The following is a 22,984-nucleotide window of genomic DNA, read 5'->3' on the forward strand; positions in this document are numbered from 1 at the left end:
TGAGGGCGTGCCTGACCCCGCTAGCCGCTTGGCAAACTTTATGATGCGTTTTCATTGTGACGTCACAAGTAAAGGAAGTGAAGGGCTGGACTACAAACCAGCTGTTTTCAGGCAGTTCAGAGCAGAGTTTTCTGTGGGAGATGGGAACTCCCTTTGGGCTAGACTTTGGGCTTTTTTTTACTTTGCAAACCTGTTACACGCACAAAAAAGAGATATAACTCAATAAAGGAGAGGGGGAAAATAGAATACCACCTCTTTAACAAAATATGTTTATTTAAACCAGAATATGTCAACTTAAGAATTGTGCCAAATTAAAGATGTTCAAGTATGGGGTATGAACATGGGTGGTTTCAGTAGTGTCAGGGAAGGTTAATATGCAGGAAACGAGATAAATACAGCTAAAAGAGCAGAAATCGACCCGAACCAAAGGTGAAGAGAAACAGAGTCAGTCAGCAGGGAGGTCTGTAACCTCAGTACAGCAGCTCTCTGAAGAATGAATAAGGAGTTAGAAATAAACTAGAGGTAGAGCTGGGGTCAAGACCGCCCAAACCGAGACCAAGTCAAGACCAAGACCAGAGTTTATTGAGACCAAGACAAGACCAAGACTTTAAGGGTCTGAGACCGAGTCGAGACCAAAACCAGTTCCCCACATTACAGGACACACAATAAAAATGTGGAAAGAGATCACAGGTACTTCTCAGATTGATCTGAAAGATCCACATTCCCATATACAAACACTAAGAGCTGACCTCAATGTAAGCATCTTTATTCAACACTCCTTTTCCATGTTTACCATCACGGTTTGGAGTGACAGTCGTTAACGGGAACAACAGATTTTTAATTAGGGTTATTGGTTATAAGGTTATAGGAAGCAATATGTTTTACATCTAATCAAAGATAGGATGTTATCAAATAAATCAGACAATGCAAAATTGATATTCCGTGACCAAGACCATCAAAAAGTGGTCTTGAGACCGGTCTCGAGTACTACAACACTAACTAGAGGGCACTGGACCCAGGTGCTCTGAGTTACTGCAATCAGCCTCAGCTCTTCACCTGCAAGAGAGAGACATTGGCCACACCCACACATGACCCAACAGGGCGGCAGAATATATTTGTATTGTTTAACATTCTCAGTAGGAACCAATAAACTTGGACGCGAGAACCACCCTGCATGTGGGCTACACACCACATCTGTACTCAGTGTTAATGATGAGAAGTAGGATATTAATGCACACCGCTTCATAAAATATGTTTAATAGATAGATTCTGATTTGTTCCACTCCACGAGCGAGCCCCGCAGCCTCGGTAATTTTAGAGAGGAATCTTAATTAATTAACGGGATAGTTTCTTAGATGTAGCCCATCTGTAGTCTATAATTGAATTGTTTTCACATATTTAGATTGACTATTTTATGTGTCCAAACAATAGGGAGCCAGGGTTAATAACCGAGGGAAAAAAAATCCTAGATGAAACTGTGAAATTTACAAGAAGAAAACTCAGGAGTATTTCCTCACTGCTAAATCAGATTGCAAACTTTAATATAACTTTCCAGGGTGTGTGATGTTGTCGCTGGCTCCTTTTTTTCTATTACAGTGGACCTTATGTGCAGTTGTACCTTTACATCTTAATATTACCCATAAAAGAAAAGCCCATAAATAAATAATAGAGATTTGAACTACAATAAGAACACTGTGATTATAGGTAATTTTTAATTTACTCCATGCGATGCCAACAAGCCTCTCTGGCTTTGTCGTCCGCCACGATATTAGATTTAGCCGTTAACTTGTCTTTACATTTATAATTTCCTGACACTACCAATGTGCATTCCTCTGAAGAAATACGGAGCATGAGCCGTTGCGAAAAACCCGGCCGAACACGCCTCTTTATGCGAACGCACACCAACTCCAATTAAGTTAACACGGACTCAACTAACCAACATCCACCATCGTAGTACTGTTTAACTCCAGTGTAGGCAGTCAGAGTTTGCCTGATAACCCCGAGTTAACTCTGAATAGGTTGAACTTCCTTCGTAGTGCAGGCTCAGCTCCAGACTTACACTTCCTCCATATATACACAACAGCTCTATGGAAAGACTAGAATATCTGTATTTATAAGCAGAATGTGACCAGTGCATGTCAGGACAAACTGTATGCATCTGTGTACATGTTTAAATATCTTTTGGACATTTTACCCCGATGGTGGCACTACTGTAGAGGAAAGGCCATGAGGTCAATTGGATAGACAATTGTACAGCTCGGTACCGAACTCCAAAAAGAAAACACCATCAAGGAAACTATGAGGAACTGAGCAGACAGATTGCAGAAAGAATAAAATACTAAGTTGAGCATAGTGATCAATTTCTTCATGATTTGTTGGCCAAAACAGTCTGAACAGATCTTGAAATTGCTCTTCAGGCTGTTTCTATCCTACGCCAACAAACTACGGAACCAGCAGATAGAAGATAAGGTTGGGTAAAAGGTCAAAAAGTCAAACAAAAAAAAGTTTATTAAACGGGTGAGTCGTCACCGTTCACAATTATCTCTGTGTTTACGTCCCACTTTAGCTGGTTGTTAAAAACCAACACCTGCAGGAAGAGCGAGCGGAGGAACTACTTCCTGCTGTGGAGGAAGACAAAAGGACAGCGGAGTAATGAGTTTCGACAATGTCTGTAACAAGAGTCGACATTATCTGCTGCTGAGCTGTGTGTGTGTGTGTGTGTGTGTGTGTGTGTGTGTGTGTGTGTCTACCTTCTCCATAATGGATTGTGACTGGCTGATTGAAGTTTACTGAGAGCTCCTAATTGGACCAGAATGGAGAAGTGGTTTTGTGTTTTATTTTGTGTGTGTGATCGTGTGTGTGGGCATGTTTGTGTACAGCTAATGGTTTTGTGTGTCTGTGCCTCATGCTCAGTTTCTTCTTTTATCGAAACACTATCTGTGTTCTGTCAGTTTGGAGCTTGTAGTCATACAAACATGTGTAGTTTTAATGCTACAGGCCGATTCCTCTATGTGTACCTGCCTGTGAACCTGCAGTTTGTTTTGTTTTTTCCACACCTGCACACACTGACATCAGCCTCACCTGGCTAAAATGCTCAGTTTTTCTTCCCCTCACCGCTCACCCAGACTGTTTGTTCTCTGTGAAGCCTCTGTAACGAGCGTGGTGACTATTAGCCAAATGGCTGTAATATTACTCCCCTCAGACTGCACAGTCACTTTGCTTCTCATGTTGGCAATCTGTCTGAATGTGTTCCCAGTTATTGCCTCTGCTCTCCTCCGCCAGCCGACATTATTAGAGTCCCCCCCCCTCGTTTTTGCATAACAGGCGAAAGCCGACACGCTAATATGCTGCTGCTGTTGTTCAGAGCGGCAGTGAGGCGATGAGAGCCAGCAGGTAAAACTTCCTGTCCCGACTGCTCAGGACAACGAGCTCACGTGTCAAATGTTCAGACAGTGGAGTGCATGAAGGCCGTTTCAGGAGCCTTAGTAAGACATTTTAATGGTACTATGTAACATTATATACCTCACAAGTAAATACATGAAGCATATTTAGCAATGCATTACAGTAAGGGGGGGAAATCACAGCAATACAGCAATTTTGCAATAATTGTTATATTGCTGGACAATCCTAAAATGATACACCAGGACTATGAATACAAAATGCCTGCGAAAAGGTAAAGTTTTCTCTGTTTATTCACTGAAAATCCAAACTGTTAGAAAACACCACAATTCTGCAGCACAGTCTGTAAATTAAAATTATATAAATACAAAGCAGCTATAAAAAATTAATACAACAAACATTTCTATGTAAAAGGAACATAAAAATGCAAATTTGCGGAAAATACAACATTTGCCTATTCTGTACATCACATTATATTGATGACTGTTCAGTGCCCTTTCTCCACCTACTGGTAGCTGTAATTTTAGGCCACTGGGAATTCTATGTTTGAGTTTTGACCCTTTGGAGATGCTGTAGCTAGTCAGTGTGGAGCAGATCAAGCCTGTGAAGTTAGCAGCTCTTCACACAGAGCTTAGGAAACATGAGTATTTGCAAACTGTGTCACTCTGGATGTCAAGCATGTGAAGCAAAATGTGTACTTCATGTTAAGATTATGTTATCGCTATTGCAATGCTAACGTCCGTTAGCATGTCAATGGAGATTCCTATTATATCTTAGCATTGAGCTAACTGTCAAAGCGCTATTTTTGTAATATTTTGAATATATAATGAGCTGGACTGTCGATACAGTATCATGGAAAAATGTATAATGATATATTGATGTATATTTTTTTTTTACACATGCCTACCTTTTAGCGATGTAAAACGGACACTCCATGAAATGTAATACAGTTTTCCAAAATGGTATAATATCCGGAGACATTTGTTCTAGCCTGATTGTGTCATAATGTACATTCACATGACATGTCTGACACACGCTGTCCATCCTGGGAGAGGGATTCGTTTTTTAGTTTAGTTTATACCTTTATTCGACAGTGGGAAAGTGCATATTACATTACATTTACTCATTTAGCTGATGGTTTATCCAACTTACAGTTGCTATATCAGACGTCGCACGTCTCTGGAGCAAAAGTGCTCAGGGACACATTGGTGAATGTGTTGCAGCCACCTCAACATATTAATAACATTTCTGAAAATAAGCCAGAGTTGGCTAGAAAGGCTAATTTTTGTCTGTTGTCCCCCGGGAAAGGCAATAATTGAAAGCAAGAATAAAAGCATGAAAATACAGTTAACGATGAAAGCAGTGAAAAATATGCAGATACAAACAGAGCCTGCACTACTCAGAGACAAGAGAGACAGAATCAGCTGCAGCGTGACAACAATGGCCCGGTGAAGTGTGGATATTATGCATAGACTATGATGAGCAGGAGCAGCTCTCACATTGAACATAAAAGGACAAACAACAAACAATACGACCTTTAAAGGTCTTTTTTGGGGAGTTTTTCCTCAAAAGGTGTCGCATGCTGTACAAACTGTAAAGCCCCTCAGGCAAAATGTGTGATTTGTGATATTGGGCTATAAATAAAATAACAAATTGACTTGACATTGTGATGTTACCGGGGTTATGATGCCATTGAGTTGCATTATGGGAAATGTAGAACACTGTTTTGGGGGCAAACTAGGAATTAAAATGGAGGATGTATCGACCTCTGCTGCCTCCGTTTCCTCTTTTTAAAAGGAAAATTCCCCGAATTGATGAAACAGTGTCTTTCATGTCATTGAGGTAAAACAAAACTTTTAAGATCTTTACTGTGTCTCACGCCGGATGTAAACGTTTAAACTCTACAATGTGGTGGAGGAAGTAGAGTACATGTAGCAGAACCTGTAAGCTGGACTGAAGCACAGAATGTAGGTTTGAACTTTAAAAGTCTCAGCCCGTCCTCACCAGAAAAACGAACCTATAGGTTGATTATGCAGCAGTTTATTACGACCCATATTTACATTTTTACATTAAGCCGGGACGTCTAGTGGCAGAAAAGTCTGGTGATGGAGGATGAAGAGCAACAAAATCCATTTAAGGTGGTGATGGGGTGGAGAAATCTCAGGACTGTCACTCAGGAGACGGAGGTTTGAGTCCCGTGTGGAAGAAAGTCAAAGTTGACACATTTTAAGTTTCGTTTTTTTCGTAGATGACTTAACGTCATGCAGCTTATTATACGTAATGTACTTCAGAGACTGACGCATTTTGTTGTCATCGATACTCCAACCTTTCCACCTCACACTTTAAAAAAAAAAAATGCGGATTTTATTTATTTATTTTTTTGCAGAATCAAATCCTTTTTTAATTAAAAAATGTGCATTAAGTTTGCTTAGCAGCTCCAACAGACGGCAGGAGGCTCACAGCTCCAGTCGCATGTGAAGTGTTAAAACAAAGTGTAAAATAATAACAGCTGCAGAGCTCTGCTGTTGTCAACCCTCGGGTAAGACACACACACACACACACACACACACACACAGCAGGGTACATGTGTACTGTAAAGTGCACAGCATGTTGTGCAGTAAAATAATCCACTGTGAAATTATTTAAAAGAGATAAAGATGGAGATTAAAACAAGTGCACACAGCCTCAGAGTCAAAGTTCATAGTGTTGATAGAAGGAACTGGATTAAGCAGGTCAAAGGTCAATCTTACAACAAACAGATTTAGCTCCATACACAAATGCAAACATCTGGGAAAACACAGAGCCCAGTAAAAAAAACTAAGTATGATAAATCCTAACTTCAGATTAGTGATGCAACTCAGTAAAATGCTTTCATTCCCTGATTTGTAGTTTAAACTTAATTTGGTCCCTAAATTATGGATTTGCCTCCTCAAATGACTAGTTTGTTCCCTTCAGTTACTTACTGTAAGTCATTCCTCAGCCTGGATTTAATGGTGCCTTCAGGTGGAGTCTTGTTTAGTCGAGTTGTGACATATGCTGATATTTTAAAATACTTTAAACCAGTTTTTTAAATGTGTTTTTAGTAATAATTCCTCAATCCTTGTTTATTTTTTGTGCTGAGTGACACAGAAATGTAGCAAAGACAAACAAACTAAAACAGAACAAGGGAGCATCCACAGTCTCATGACTTGACCCACTTCAACACAATTGTTTATTCTCATTCTGAAGTAAAAAAAACTTCAAGAGTTCAGTTTGAAAGCGGCAGCTGTGTCTGTGTCACGGCTAAATATTTACACATCCTCACAAAGTATAACAAACTTGTAACATGAAAGCCAGTCCACCAAGCTGGTGAGTCAGTCGTCACATATGGACACATGGTCTGGAGCCCTTGGTGTCAGTTTTATAGGCATTAGGAAGCCCTTCAGCATCATTGTTGAACGCTAAGAGTAGTGGTAGTATATAAATAACAGAAACGCCAGGGTAAGGAGGTGGTTGCGGTGGACATTCCTCCGGGAGACCGGTGTTTGTTTGCCCTGGAAAACAAAAAGTCAACACTGATTCTTTTTATCAGAATCAGAGGTATGTGTACACATACGAGGAATTTGACTCAGGATCGTACATTGCTCACGATGTGTTTACTCATCCAATAATAGAATTATAAATTAAAATCAGACCCAGACTTCAGGGTAGACAAGAAAAATATGCACACTATCAACAAAAAACAGTACAGATTGACAAATAGAGCAGTGAGCAGAGTGCAAAGGATGCAGGAGTAAAATATTATTATCGTTATTATGTACATGTCAGAGATGGATGTGATACACAAACATGCATACATGTACACAGTGTGATGGAGCATAGTGCAAAGGATGCTGGAATAAATAAGCGTTATTGTGCAGGAGTTATGTACTTGAGGTAGGTGGATTTGGTATATACAGTAAATACAATATGACAATATAACAGTATGAACAGCACTTTTAGTTCTATAAGTAACGTAACTTAACTTATGTAAGTAATGTACTTATTTTAACCCAAATCATAATGTTTTCCTAAAGCTAGCCAAGTAGTTTGGTGCCTTAACCAAACCAAAAAAACCAAATTGCGACATTTTACATAGTTTTATTTTGAAAGTCAAACCATATTTATTATCCAGGGCACCGAGGGGTCCACATGTGACGAGTTGGGAGTGAGAATGTGTTGCTTGGAACTGACTGCAGACTGTGTTGCTTTTTTGTGGAGCAAAAAAAATAAAACATAGTCTGTTAGTTTGTTGTAACAATCTTGTGTTTATTATTTTTTCCGTTTGTAGACTTGAAAATAAACTCTGTCTTCTTACCTGAATGAAATCTCCACCAAGCACCTCACTTAAAAACCTGGATTTTAGTCTCCATGCAGGCATTTTGAAAATTTACTTTACTGTATTTTTATTGTTTTTGTGTGTGAACGTATTACAGACTGAAACCTGTAACAGTTTATCATCTGCAGGCAGGACTGAAGGGAAACTGTGTTTACTGGCTGCTGAAGTTCAGAGTTACGCTGAAACTTTACAGATTTCTGGAGCTTTCAAATCTTTTCTGCGGAGCTCAAGAGATGAGAGACGAGCAGCCCTGGCTGTGGGTGACACACACACACACACACACACACACACACAGCAAACACTGCAGCTCATATTGTTTCATTTCAGCCGAGAGCAGAAAACTAATTTCTCGTCTTTCCCCCTCCAACAGTTATTGGATGAATTCTCTGTGAGGAATTCTGCTGAAGCCTCCGACTCATCTCACTGAAAAAACAAAAAACAAAACCCAGACCTGCCGGGGACGCCACGCCTAGTGTGTGTGTGTGCGTGTGTGTTTCTACTTCTATCTTTGTGAGGACCAATATGAGTGGAGACCTGGGGAGTGAGTTCCTTTTTAGAAAGTGAGCACACTTTTTTCTGAACTGAAGATTTCTTGGATATAAAAGATTTTAGGGAAAATTGCAGAACATTTAAGAGAATTAGGAAAAAAGAGGAACACTGTTTGGAACAAATACACACACACACACAAACACACACACTGTAATTTAGTACATTTTGTTCATTTTACTACATTACATTTATTGGACAGAAGTACTAGTTACATTGCAGATTAAGATTTAAGATTTTACAATGAAAGAAAATGAAATAGAAGAAAATACAAATCTATCAAACTTCTGTTTTGCTAACATTCAGTTAGCACTTCCTCTTCTTTGTGGTCGGACTGTCATGTCATTGGCTTTTTGTGATGTGGTGTGCGGATCAAAACTGTAGTATTGATATTTCTGATACCAGCGTTTCCTGCTGTAGGATCAATACTCATACAAAAGGATCGATGTCTAAACTCAGTAAAGTTTTATCATGAGTATCTTACTGTCACCAGGATGGTCTAATTATACTCGGCTAATAGGAACTACTTCTCCTTCCGCCCTTTACTTTTCCCGCGATTGAATACTGACTCTGGCCGACTGTGAAAGCCGTCACGTTCTGGCTGTATTTTAGCTGTGAAGGTAATAATGACGCAGAGTGTGATGTGTGTGCAAAGACAGTGAAATACTTTGCAACACCGCAAACTTCGCTAAACATCTGAGATTAAGTCACATAATAATGTGATGTCATGAAGCTGCAGTTCTGAGCAGGAGATTTTTTATTATAATTAAAGAATATAACAGTAGTTTGATGTCTTGTTGTTATGCAGATATTATTTTGAATTGGTAAGCCCACAGCTTGCTCTTTATTTCCCCCATAAATACAGAAACGAGAGGTCACATTAAACTAGAAATAAAATATTTATGTTTCTGTATTTTAATTCAGCCTTTATTTAAACAGAGTTAGGGTCTTTTGTAGAGATAATGTAGAGGGTGTTTGAATTTAAACCTGATCTTTTTTAATTTAGAGGTTTGGATTTTAAAGAACAACAGGGACCAATGTGTATTTTTATCTTCGATGATAAAGAAAGATTTTAAATCCAGGACTCTGACTCTATATAGTTATGTACTATATGTTAGATCGAGCTATTGAATAGTTTATTTGTCCAATACTTTGGTTTATCTAACAGTTTGGTTTTCTTCATATTGAGCATGACAGCATCACAGATCTACTAGTGTGGCTGTACACTGACTGTGATATTAATACTTAATAATATTATTATTAATAAGGATGTGAATCCTTCTTCCAGGGAGGGCATTTGCACTTGTGTAATTGCACAAAATATATAACATCGGATGTTCCTCTGGCATTTCACAACTTTTTCATCACCAGAATGTTTCCTCGGGATTTCACAGTCTGCGTTCACCTGCAGCTTATTTTATATAATATATATATATAGACAGATATACACTTTATATGTCCTTATTGTTCGTCAGTTGTCGTCACCAACATGATGACATAGGTGTAGGAAAAGGAAGGAGCGAGGAGCGTCAGGTTGTGGAGTGTTAAACCCCCTGTGGTCCGTCTGGAGGCCGGAGCAGAAATTAAAGTCTCTGCCAATTAGCGAGCGATAAAAATAGTTGTGGAAACGGTCGGATCTGGATCACAGTTTGTACTTCAGCCTCCGTTCTGACACCACTGAGCTGCTGTCTGCATGTGCTTCAGCTAGAAAGCAGTCAAAACAAATTAATCCAAAGTGTTAAAATAAAACAAACACACGCGCTTCACCTGGAGTGAATCTGTTTAATAATAGTTTAATTTTTTTTTATCTCAACCATCAAATACAGACACAAATCAGATGCAAACACAGCCTCTGTTTCGGGTTTTATTTTCCATTTGTTGGCCAGTTTTTAATTCTAATTAGTTCCTCCAAATACTCAGATAATAAAGACATTGTGTGAAAACTTCATCTCACATCACATGTGAAGAAAATGAAGCAGGCTAAATTGGGAAACACAAATTGATGCCAAAATAATTCTGGATTGAAGGATTTGCATGTGGTCCTCCTCTCTATCAGACCTGACAAGATGGACAAGGACAAGGTTTGCTTTACTTTATATATTCCCCTTGAAATGACATTTTTAATAATGGGTCAGCTTGTTTCTTTAAGAGAAAGAGAGCTGGAATTAGACTATGCACAGTTGTGAAATGTTTAGCTCCCACAGATAACTTGGATTTGTCTTGGATTTTAAGTAAACCCACACCGTATTGAACTCTAATGGACTCAAGTGTTTCACTGAGGAGGACCTGAGGACATCTGGGGACAACCACGGGTTCACGGTGATGCTCCAAGACATGTGTCAACAAAGGCAGTGAAGAAGAAAGCAAGTAAGTAAACATGGATGTAAACAATGTGGTATTTAAAACCAGCGTTGCAGATGTTTAATGAAGAAACAAATGCGTTCAACAGCTTTTGTCAGACCTCATAGCTGGACCCCCTCTGTTATTACCTTCCTTTAATTACCACCTCCTTGTGTGGGCCCAGCTTTCTAAACTTCTCCGGTTCGACTTTTGACACCATTATTTTCTTAACTCGCCCTGCTGTCCGCATCAAGAGAGTGTGTTTGTTTGTGTGCTGAATGCATAGAAAAAGGTGCAGGTCACCTTGACCCACGTTCTCCAGAGCGCATGCCTCACTGGGAGCCCCGCTGTTTGAGAGGCAGTGAGCCTCTTCTCCACACAATGGGCCCCTTTAGCGGGAATCTCTGAGTAACACAGTGCACTGCTAGAAGCACATCTGACGGCTGAGTTAGATTTCTTTAACAAAATTCTTTATATTTCAATATTTATCTGTATGCAGTAGAAAATAATTCCAAAACCCCCAGGTAAAATGTGTGCGTGCACATCCTGGTGTTTTTGCGCGGTCCAAACACAACAGGGACCCAATCTTAAAGATATAAACTCCACAGAGTGCCTTCAGTGTGTCAGAATGCCAGGTTGGAGATACAGGAGCCCAAAAACTGCCTGAATAATTCGAGCAGGCAGAAAACATCTGTCCAACTGTGAGAGTGTCTTTTTATAATCAGGGTTCATATTCTAGCCAATATGGTAATGAATGATAAAACATGCAAAAACCCAGGCAATGTCCTAAAATCTTAATGCTTGTTATCCACACTTACTGAAGTGTTTGCTCACTGTGTTTACATTCTTTAGTTTGCTTTATTTGATTTGTAACAGCTGAATAATCTCATCCCATTGGCTGATGCTTTATCTTCTTCAGGGTTCTGCAATTTTAGTAAACGACTTGTAGATTTCTTGCAGTGTTCATCCATCTCTCCTCTCGGGGGGATTTGCAGATAAAACATTGTCGTCATCTGCGTCAAGCTGACTGAAGGGCCTGCAGAGACTTCTTGTCAACAGATTAGGAATCACTCGAAGTGAATTGTCCTCATCATTAATATGTGCATAACATGAACGAGCCGGCACGGCGCTGCTGATGAACAATGAGGCCGTTTCATCTTCAGCTGAGTGCGACTCTGATGAATATTCAGACGAGGGAAACTCGGCTTTAAACGGTACACACTGAGCCTCTTAGCTAAATCAGCACTCGCTCCTTTATTAACATACTGGAATCTGTAATTATGCCCCGTCGCATGTTAGCTTTACACAACACTACGACAAAAGATACAACAAAAGGAAAAGGACTGATGTTATGTGTGACTAGAACTGCAGGAGTATATTTCCATTTATGGAAGAAGCAGCAGCGGAGAGTCAGCGTCTGCTCACTGTCAATGTACTGCAAAACAAAGATCATCTTTACCAGTCAGTCCATTGTTGAGCTCTAATATCTAAAGCTGTGTTTGCTCTGCCTGGTCAAGGTAATGAAGTTCACATTTTTAACTCCAATACACAGTAACGCAGTCCAGACAAGATGTTAACATGGGAATTAGGCCTTAAAATAAATGTACTGACTAGATGTTGTCTATGGCTGTGAGTTCCCAAAACTGGAAGACTGCATTGTGCCTTGTACCAGGTGTTTTCAACCTTTTTGGCTTGTGCACCCTTTAAAATAGTGCACCGTGTACTGTGCAAACAATCCTTCATCACAGACTGCTGTGACCATTTCAACCAAAGAGGAACGTAGAAGAAACTCTGAAAGGTAAACATACGTTTGTGCAGGAGAAACATGTTTTTCTGTTCCTGTTAATCATCTCATAGACCTTCTGATATTGCTTGCGACTCATTACGGGAGACACAAACCCCAGGTTGGGAACCAATAAAAAGAAAAAAAAGAGAAGCTGTGTCTCAGTACGATACGGCATGTTTTTAAGCCACTGGCTCCCCGTGGCCTCCCAAATCAAATTCAAGTCAGTAATGCTTGCATATAGAGTGACTACTGGGTCTGCACCATCTACCTAAACTCCATAATACAAGTTTAAGTTCCTTCTCGGCCGCTACGCTATCCTGTATTGGGTGCACTTTGTTAACTCTTACTTCCTTCCCTAGGTATTTACTCCGTTGATGCGATACGTGCTATGAGCTCTTACTGGTATGTTTTGTCAGTTGTAGACCTCGTGCTGTATTTGATGCTTTGTTGATGCTTCGGTGTTGTTGCTCAAATGTAAGGTTAGCTTCAACAGTTTGTTTACCTGAAGCATCAGCACTGTCGCCTCAGTTACCAGCACTTGAGCACATATTTGAATGGTAAATAAAAGGTCATTGTGATATTTGTTGTATGATATCAACGTCTACCTGTCAGCTAATTTTAAATAAAAAACTTTAATTCTATATATATTACTTTCTTGTTTTGTCTCTTCTTTTCCTGTTATCATTTTAGATTTTATTTTCATTCACTGTGGTATTTTATTTCATCCTAGTTTCTGTGGTAAAGCGCTACACTACTCCCCCCCACTTCTCAAAGTGGGGTCCCCAGCAAAAAGGGGAATACTCTATTTTCGTTATAATTCTATCCATAAGTAGCACAGAGACAGAATGTTTGACTATTTTGGTCACAGGGTTCATACACTTTCTGTAATAAAACATCAGATTCATTTCATAGCACTAGCAATGTGTGAAAGCTCTACAGAGTTAGGAGCTATGCTAGCCCTGATACAGGCATAACAGTGGGTGGTAAATAGTTATAAGAAGGTAAATAGGAGGTCAAAGGGTCTGATATGCTTCAGGCACAACATCACAGTTCTTCTGCAAGACCTCTAGTGGAAACAAGACATTTTTGCACTTTGGATTTCCATGTTTACATGCTTTGGTTCAACACATTCAGAGTAAAATTAGACACAAATGAAGAAGCATTTTTTCCCTCTGAAGTACAGTCCTTCAGTCAGCAGACTGATCGATGGATAAATGGTTTATTAAGCACAGGGGGAAACTGTTGTTACACCAGCCAAATCATGCAGAAGCCGGAACAATGAGATAAGGACACTCTCATATTAACAAATCTACAGGATCTGGAAAGTACCAGCTAACAGATGTAAGTAATATATATAAAAGTGTGAATGAACAGATGAATTAGTCACTAATACAACCAGTCTTCATACACAAGAACAAATACTGAGGCTTTTTATTCATGTTATTCTTATTTTCACATATTCCATTGCACTTCACTGATTTAAATCCAACAAGGGATTCATTCCACATTTAAAATCCCATTAGTTATTTATTTCCCTGTTATTATTTACATGTGACAATCAGACTAAAGAGTTTCTTGTTTTGTGTTTTTTTTTTTTTTTTGCACAAACAGTCCTCAGAGATCAGTTATATAAAATGAAATAACAAATAACAAAAACCCTTAATGGTTAAATATTAGACCAAAATCTTTTTTACAGCGTGTGGCAGACTCAGGCTGCAGCTGAAGATCTGTGGACTGAAGAGATTATCTGGATTTATCAGCTTTGGCCATTTTGCCAGAGATTTTAATTCCCCCCCCCACCCCACCCCACCCCTGTCAGTTAGATGGAAAACAAACCTGCATGAATAAAATCAAACAGTCAACCTTTACAAATGCAAGATGACTGGAGCAGATTTACCTTCCTGATAGTAGCAGTAAAGAGGATTTAGTTGGAGTGGAGTCCACATGGCGCACACACATGTTAGCTGTCATCAGAAACGCAGAATACTGGAGATCACCAAACAAACATCATGAAGCAGGAAGATAAGATTGGAAAGCTGCGAGGACAGAGAGCAGAGAGGATTAAACAGATTAAACACTGAAGTCAAACTGTCAGAGCTGCATGACGTCTGCACACACACACACACACACACACACACACACAAAAATACTACGACACCAAACAATGAAAATAAAATAAAAATTATTTCTTCTGTTTTAATGGTCAAGAACGAACGTTTGGCATCAACAATGTGGGCACGAAGTCCAAAAGATTCTCAGAAATAAATGGAAATTTGAACACTTACTGAAGTTAAGAATGAACTTTCAACCAGAAAAAATAAAGCAATTAGGTAAATTAGGTAGAGACAGAAAACCAAAACCTGAAAAATGTTCCAATATATTGTGAGTTCATCACACGTGTCTAAATAAATGAAAAATATATAAAACATGTACATAAATTAATATGAATGAAAGTCAGATAAATAAAAGCTGCACTGTAAAACCGTTGCTCCCTCATGTTGAAAGAAATTATTTTTTTGAGTCGAGGGTTTTGGCCATCTGATCAGAACTTCTCCCTGTGGAGGTTTTTCTGGACACGTCCAACTGGGAGGAGACTGGGAACAGACCCTGGACACTCTGGTGGGGGGGGGGGATTAGATATCCCATCTGGACTGGGATCGCCTCGGGATCCCCAGGAGGAACTGGGAGACGTCTGGAGAGATGAACGTCTGGGATGCTTTATTGAGCCTGCTGCTAGCGCGACCCGGACTCGTCAAAACGCTTCCTCCATTCACACACATTCTTTACCAGATGGAGGCGCTGCGTAACTGTTGTTGTTTGGCAGCTTGTTGTCTTTCTGGTTGAATTTCTGCTTGGTTACATTTAGCCCAATAGTCTCCATTGTTTTCAGCAGTACTAAGCATGGCACCATTGCTCGTGGTCAGTCAACAGTCCGCCTCTTTGCTCAAGAGAGAAATATCTCAGCAGAGGTTGGATGTATTATGTATATTATGTATTACTTTGGTATAGACATTCATTTTCTCCACAGGGTTGTAGTCAACACTGCACACAACCCCCCTCATCTTCCTTTTGTGCACATGTACTCCCACCCAGAGGCTGGGGATTTGGACTTTGTTGGCGCAAGAGTTCAACTTGTTCAGTGAAGCATAAAAAAGGGGACCAGGGTGCTGATTTTATACCTTTTTTAAATTGAATACTGTCAGTTCAGCTCTCCTAGGCAAATTGCACTGTGCTGCTTCACTCCCATGATTACACCCAGCAGCTGTGGGTATCTCCCTGATTGGACCATGACATCCACTCTTGCCTCCTCTCAGTACCTGTCACATCCAACGCGCTGGATAAATAATCATATTCTGTTATAGTTCTTATTATTAAAAAACACACGGTCGTTGAACTATTAAACCTGATGTGAAGTTTAAATTTTCACATATCTGATCCGATTAGGTTCGTTTACATCAACTTCATTGTGGATCCTGTTGATAAAACTGAAATACACCTCGACATCGGGTCAGGTCAGGATACCTGATTGGACGTCTTCGTCTGCTGTCTGTTTTTCCACTTTTTAAAAAAGTTTTAAAGGTGTAAGATTACCACAATAAGTACAGACAGACAACTCTTTCACACTACAAAATCCCATGCCGAATATACAGATTGAAAAAATACAGGCACGAGTTTTTAAAAGACATCCAAACAAAACTAATTAGTAAAACTAACACACTACAGGTATTCATCAAGAGAGCAATTTCTAGATCATCTCCAAACTCTGGGAACATAAAACAAAACAATGCAGATCATCTCAAGCGTGCAGGCCATGTTAGTTTAGATTTATATTATAACATTTGTGTGTGCAGATAAATAAAAGACAACTTGTCGTTGCAATGGCTCAATCAAGCTTTGTCTCATGATTAATGCATAAATATTTTAATGGGTCTGTCAAAGCTTGTAGGGTTGAGGTTGCTGACTGTAGCTTCTCATGTTGCTGGTACAGGATCCTCAGGCGATGGCAGCCTCCCTCTGAGGATTTGTGCTTTTGAAAGGCCAACATCTGTCACGGTCCAAAGAGCTAAACTACAATCTAAAAAAAGCTTTTAGAAAAGTACAGTCCATTATAAGAAGACTGATACAATAATATACCACTGGCCTGGTGTGTGTGCTTTGCATGCAGGGATGCAGATTAGCGAAACCAACCGCTGCTCGAGACTGAATCCAGGTCTGACCTGGACTAGCAACAAACTACTTTGCTTTCTTTGGGCGGATAGCAACGTTCTCATGTTGCTTTTATTGATGCATTTTGGTTCCTTTTCATTTTTTTCCTGTGTCAAAAGTAACCAAACTTACAAGAAAAACGCAACAGGTTTACTCCAACTCACCCACTGATTCAATTATAGATTTGAAGATGCCGTTAGAGACTTCACATTTGCATTTATAAGAAGCAGATCACTGTAATCTAATAAAGGGAAGAAAACTGCTGACACCAAGTGTGCCTTTGGCCAGAAGGAGAAACAAGATTTATTCCTGAAGGGGGAACCTTATTTAAACTAACTTCAGCTTTTTAATGTGTGACAAAGCTGGAGTACTTAAGAAAGAGAAAGGTCACAGTTGTCTGAACACAACAGGTGCAATAAAGGTAACAGCGGTTCTGTTAGTTCATGAGGTTTTGTGACCTGTGGTGGCCGCACAGCTCCACCCATCTTTAAGCTGAACAGAGGTCCAATCAAAATAACTGGAAACAGCCGTGTGAGGGTGTAATTAAAATCTAAAGCACACCGGGTGTTTAATCAGTGCATCTCTACATTACATGTTTGTACATACTGCTGCAGTCAGCTTTATCCATTTGTGTTTCTACTATATTTGAAGGTTGTCTATTGTTTTCCCTACATGCAAACTTAAATGGAATATCTCCAGAAGTCCTTCAAGGATAACAAAATTTGATGCTGAGGTGAAAATGTCCATTTTCAAAATATCTTGTATTTAGAAACTTTGGTTTATGCAGACATATGCATAATTGCTTGCCAGCTGTTGTTTTTCACTTGTGTATTATTCCATGGTGAGCATGTCTTCCAGATTAATCCTTTGTATGTGCACATACTTGGCAGAAAACTGATTCTGACTGTGAATTTCTTGGCTGACAGACAAATAACCACTCGCAGCTTCCTCACACTGTACTACCAGTCAGATTATTGACAGCAGCTCCTTCCTCTTTAGTTTCTGCTGTGCATCTAGTAAAAAAAGCCACAGTGACGCCGTTGTCAGTTTAAGCACAAAAACAACAACTGCTCGCTTTCTCTGCTCTGAAATTAAAATCCTACAGTCAGTTCCTTTGACACAGTAAGCACAGTGTGTTGCTGAAAGAAGCCTGGAATGACAAACTGTCTGCAAATTGTCTTTTTCAATAACTGAAGAAAGTTTTCAACCAAAACACTGAAACACAGACTGTTTTCATTTCATTTCAGCAAACTGTAAAAATCAATCTTTTACAGTCACAAAACACATTATAACTCAAGGCCCACTTATTAGCTTTTTCCAGAGCTTTTCACTGGCATCTCAGTTTTTATTCAAACTGAGCTCCAGTGAAGCTCACACAGAAACTAAAATCTGTACAAGGTACATTTAGTAAGGGCCAACGGACTGATGGAATAAGACATGATCTCCCCTGAAAGCATGGTTTGTAAAATTTTGGTGGGGGGGTCTCCAAAATATTGACAGTTTGCTTTTTTGTCATTAATTTCTATATTTCTGTATCACCACAGATCCTGTGTATAATCATGGGTGCTAAGCTTCATTTTAGGCATGATCCATGCACTACTGCAGCTGGGGGCTCTCAGCAGCGCCACGCAACTTATTCCCACTCACAGAGAAAAAAAAAGGTCAGGTCGAAACACATCCGCAGCTGTTGTGCAAAGCGTAATTGTAGCAAACTGGCTACATATGATAATATATTAATAATAATAATAAGACAAACATTACCTGATATTTTCACATCCAGACCTACATGTTTGCAGCTATTAATGATTCAGCAGTAAGAATTTTGGCTCAACTGTCAACCCCATGTCACCCAACAAACGTAACACCAATGTGTTAGGGCTGTATGTGTTTTCCCTGCGCTGTGTGTCGCTTGTCCTCTTCTGTCCTCTAGTTCTGCCCCAGCTGTGCTACATCTGTCTTTAAAAGCTCCTGTGTCAGCATCAGAAGGGATGCTGGTCTTTTATGTTAGTAAATCCCGTGGATTTGGTTGTTTTAAAGGTGTTTTTCTGTGGATGGTTTGGGTCGGCGTTGGAGTGACTAAGGGTGGGGCATAACAGCAGCTTGTCTTTCGTCTGTCCATGTTGTCCAGAAAGCTGTTTACCTAACGCAGTCACACTCATGGACGTCATCTCTCCAAGTGGATCCGGAACAAAAGAGGAAAAATGTTAATTAAAATGAGTTCAGCGAGCTTAAAGGTGAACGTTAAAGAAATAGGGATGTGGGGGATGTAGGGGGGAGCTGGTGTTGGGGGAGCTCAGATAATGAAAATAGTCCCTGAACTTGATTTCCTTAATCACTGCATGTCCCTCTTTCTGTTAATTGAAGATAATTATAGGATTTTAATTTTCTTATGTAGGTTAAAGAGGAGAGTGAGAAGTCAAAGCAGACGGAATAACTGAGGCAGATGAAGACGAAGAGGCAGACAGAGTCTATTAGTGATGTACGCAGACAGAACGACGGCCTCGCTGCACATTATTATATTATATATAATTTTTATTGTATTAATGGTGCATGATGAGTGCAAGAGGGAAGAACTGTACAGCCCGTGTTGATTGCACTGACTCTGTGTATTAAGTCAATAGCCTTATTTTGATTATACATATAGAAAATAAAAGATACGTCAACACCTGAAAATGTTACTAATAGTCAGACACAGTAAAGTAAAGAAATCATTTATAATTTATCTTTGTACTGTACCTGAGAACAAGTAAGGTTCATTTTATATAATATATATTTGCTATTAAATAAAAGCAGCCATACTCCATTATATTTCCTGGGGACTTGTTTTGTAGAGACATAAATAAAGAAATACATTAATATAAAAGATGAGACGTGTAACGCATGTTATGCAAGTGGTTTTATTTTATTTTGAAGGTTCACTGGGCACAAACAGAAGAGTACTTTAGCCATTTAAAATATAGACGCATACATAAAAAAACTCAAGATGTAGCTTTATAAAAGCAGCATGCTAGTGTTAATGTAATGTTAAATAAGAAAAAACAATTATATAAAATCAGACAAAGTATGAACAGTAGCAGCAAAAGTCAATTCAAATCAAATAATAATAATTGCAAAAAGCTAAAATGAAGATTAAGTAAATTCAAGTAGGCAGGCCTAAAAAGAAGTCTTATTAAGAGGTTTAATGCTTTCCCAAAATGAAATGGTTTCTGTCCTTGAACCCTTTTGATTAAAGACATGAGCCTGGTCCAGTTTACAATCAAGAAGTCAGAATTAGTTTGAGTGATAATCACATTTATGGAGGCACAAACATGGTAAACGTGTAAGGGTTTTCCTTGCTTCTATTTGTTTTTTACTGTTCTGGTTTGTATCTACTCTGACAAATTGGTAAACACCATCAGTGATATTGGTGGCGTCATTTTAAGGTTTAAAAGATGTGTAGTTTGTCACGATCGAATGATGCTTCTCAACTTGATTTGAGGGTTTAGTGCTTTGTACACATGATTTCTGTAGGAAGACAACATGTAGAAGAGTACGCAGAAATAAATTGTGTAAATCCTGTCTGACTGTGAGCCCCCAAAACTCCCATTCAGTACTTGATCTGATTTCAGAAGACTCATGATTTCTTTTTTCATAAAAAGACAATGTTTCAGTGATTTCCTCAACTGTACTGTTGCACTTTTATTGCATGTATCCTCATCGCCCTCACACTCACACTACGGATCTCCTTCCTTTAATGCAGTTTTATTTTTAGCCTTGACAGAAATCCACGAATGAGTTTCATGTTTTCGCTGTTAAATCGCAATGTTGATTCAATTCTTCGGCTGGCAAATAATTTGAGAGCACAAGAGTAGAAACCAGAAAGTACAAATTATTGACACAAATTCGTGAACTGAGTATATGAAGCACAAATACTAATCTGAGGGAAGGACGTATCAAAAAAGAAAAGGTAGATTGCGGTACAGCGGTACAGTTGTGATCATTCCACCAAAATCTCGACTCAACCAGACTATAAGAAAACACTCGCCGTTTCTACTTTATGTTTACAGGTGTTGACTTCCCCAGTTTGAAAGCTTTATTTTCCACTTTCAGGGCTGCTGACTGAACTAATGGAACAAAGCACAACAGTCTAGAAGCTAAATGTTTGAAATGGCTTTCTGATATGTGTAATATCTGAGTGGTTTGGGACAAAGTGGATGTGTGAAAGAGGTAAAAAGAAAAGGCTGGATCTTTAATATGTCGGTATACACACTGTGAGCTGCAGCTAATGCTTTGTGTTGCCTCTCCATTACCTCAGAAATATGAAGAAAACATGAGTATTTGTCTTGGAAATGGACGTCGGTGTTTGGCGGAGCACAATCACAACCCTTTGTATCTGAGAAAATGGTGTGAACTTGGTGAAATGGAGCGATTATGAAAAACTGACCATCTTTTTCCGGCGTTCCTGCGGGGAAGAAGACAAGCCAGAAAACAAGCCAGAAAACGGACAGCGCGTCCAGTAATTTGAGTTTATTTATGTGATGCGTGTCGGCGAGGAGAAGGCAGAGCGGTGCAGCGAAGGGCTGATTGATCTTTCAGAGGCAATCACGATGAGCAGCGAGCACAAAATGGGCCTGCGGCTTCTGGTGGTCTCATCTATGAGTGGGATTACATGACACCAGCGGACCTTCACCCGCTTGACCTGTTTCTGAAGGTAAAATCACAACATCGCAGCTCAGGAGTGTGCCACCATGTCAACGATCGACGACAACATACAAATACAACTGCTGTCAATTTATTTCTGACAAAATTTCTAACCAAATGTATGGAAGCCCATTTCTGATAGTACAGTATGGAGGCAGAGACAAAGAGAGAGGTTATTTAAAAAAAATAAAAATAAAGCACTTCAACATGAATGTAATAATAACAACAATATGGGTGTCAAAAATTGTAAACAGATATACTGTTGAAGCAGGACATAAGATAACTAACTAAAATTTGATTGGAAGGTGAAAATTAGGTACTTTTACACCCTATATTTTGGGATTGCCCCAAACTGCAGACATTCTGAAAGAATATTCCAAAGGAGATTAAACAAGTTTTGGGTATTAATTTCCCTTTAGAGCTGGCACTTTACATACTGGGTATAAATATGGAAAATACAACAGATAATGATTTAATCTCTTTATTGAGAATTCTGCTTTTAATAACAACCCCCAGCATTACGCGATGGAGGGACAGCTGAAAAATGTCTTTATTATGGAGAAAATCACAGCAAGATTACAATTGAAAGAAGACAGATTTGTTCAAAGATTGTCATGAACTTTACTCCCCCCTTTTTTCCCCTCTTCCAAATTTTTGCTTTTGTTTATTTAATCATATGTAACTTTATTGTTGATGTACCAGGATTATATGAATAAAATAATGAATAACTGTGATTGACCAATTATTTCATGACAATGTTAAGAATACAAATGAATATAATTAAAAATAATATAAATTGTATAAACATCTCTACCTGTGTGTTCTTTGTATTATGTGTTAAATAAAAAGTCAGCTGTGATAACAATGTGATAAAAACTCAAAATAATGTCAATATTATAAGATAAAAAGCTGATGTCATGAGGGAAAGTCATAATCAAAGAGATAAAAAGTCATTATCACAAAATAAAAAGTCAAAACTATGTCAAATATGAGATTAAAGTCAAAATTATGACAGAATGAAATGCTAAAAAGATGAGATAAAAAGTCAAAATGCCGAAATTATGAGATGAAAGTCATAATTCCGAGATAAAGTCGGTATGAGATAAAAAGAAATTATGTAAAAATTATGAGATAGAAACTCAAGTATGATGGAATGATGGGATTAAAAAAAAATCTAAATTATTTTGAGATTATGAAATAAAAGTAGAAACTATTAAATAAAAAGAGATGCCGAATCACAAAACAAAAACCAAGATAATGAGAAAAAATTTTTTAACTATGGGATAAAAAGTGAAAATTATGAGATCAGCAGACAAAATAATGAGATAACATGCAAAAGTCAAAACTGAGCGAGGAAAAGTAAGAATTATGTCAAAATTAAGTGCTTAAAAAGTGAAAATTATGAGATGAAAAGTCATAATTCTGAGATAAAGTCGAAGTTAGGTCACAATATGAGATAAAAAGTTGAAATTATGTAAAAATTATGAGATAGAAAGTCAAGTATGATGGAATGATGGGATTAAAAAAAATCTAAATTATTTTGAGATTATGAAATAAAAGTAGAAACTATTAAATAAAAAGAGATTCCGAATCACAAAACAAAGATAATGAGAAAAAAAATTGTAACTATAGGATAAAAAGTGAAAATAGAGATAACATAACTGAAAAGA

At 38.6% G+C, this 22,984-nt stretch overlaps 1 long non-coding RNA gene across 1 annotated transcript; it reads left to right on the forward strand.

The window, feature by feature from the left end:
- The first annotated feature begins 18,276 nt into the window (after positions 1 to 18,276).
- LOC119888146 lies at positions 18,277 to 21,273 on the forward strand. Its single transcript, XR_005441852.1, has 3 exons — positions 18,277 to 18,868; positions 19,030 to 20,840; positions 20,929 to 21,273. It is a non-coding gene; the product is annotated as an uncharacterized LOC119888146 (long non-coding RNA).
- Positions 21,274 to 22,984: the final 1,711 nt, after the last annotated feature.

The sequence above is a fragment of the Micropterus salmoides genome, unplaced genomic scaffold (genome assembly GCF_014851395.1).
Source record: "Micropterus salmoides isolate LMB-PRFRI ecotype aquatic unplaced genomic scaffold, ASM1485139v1 Ms_hic_scaffold_5, whole genome shotgun sequence".
NCBI classification, from domain to species: domain Eukaryota; kingdom Metazoa; phylum Chordata; class Actinopteri; order Centrarchiformes; family Centrarchidae; genus Micropterus; species Micropterus salmoides.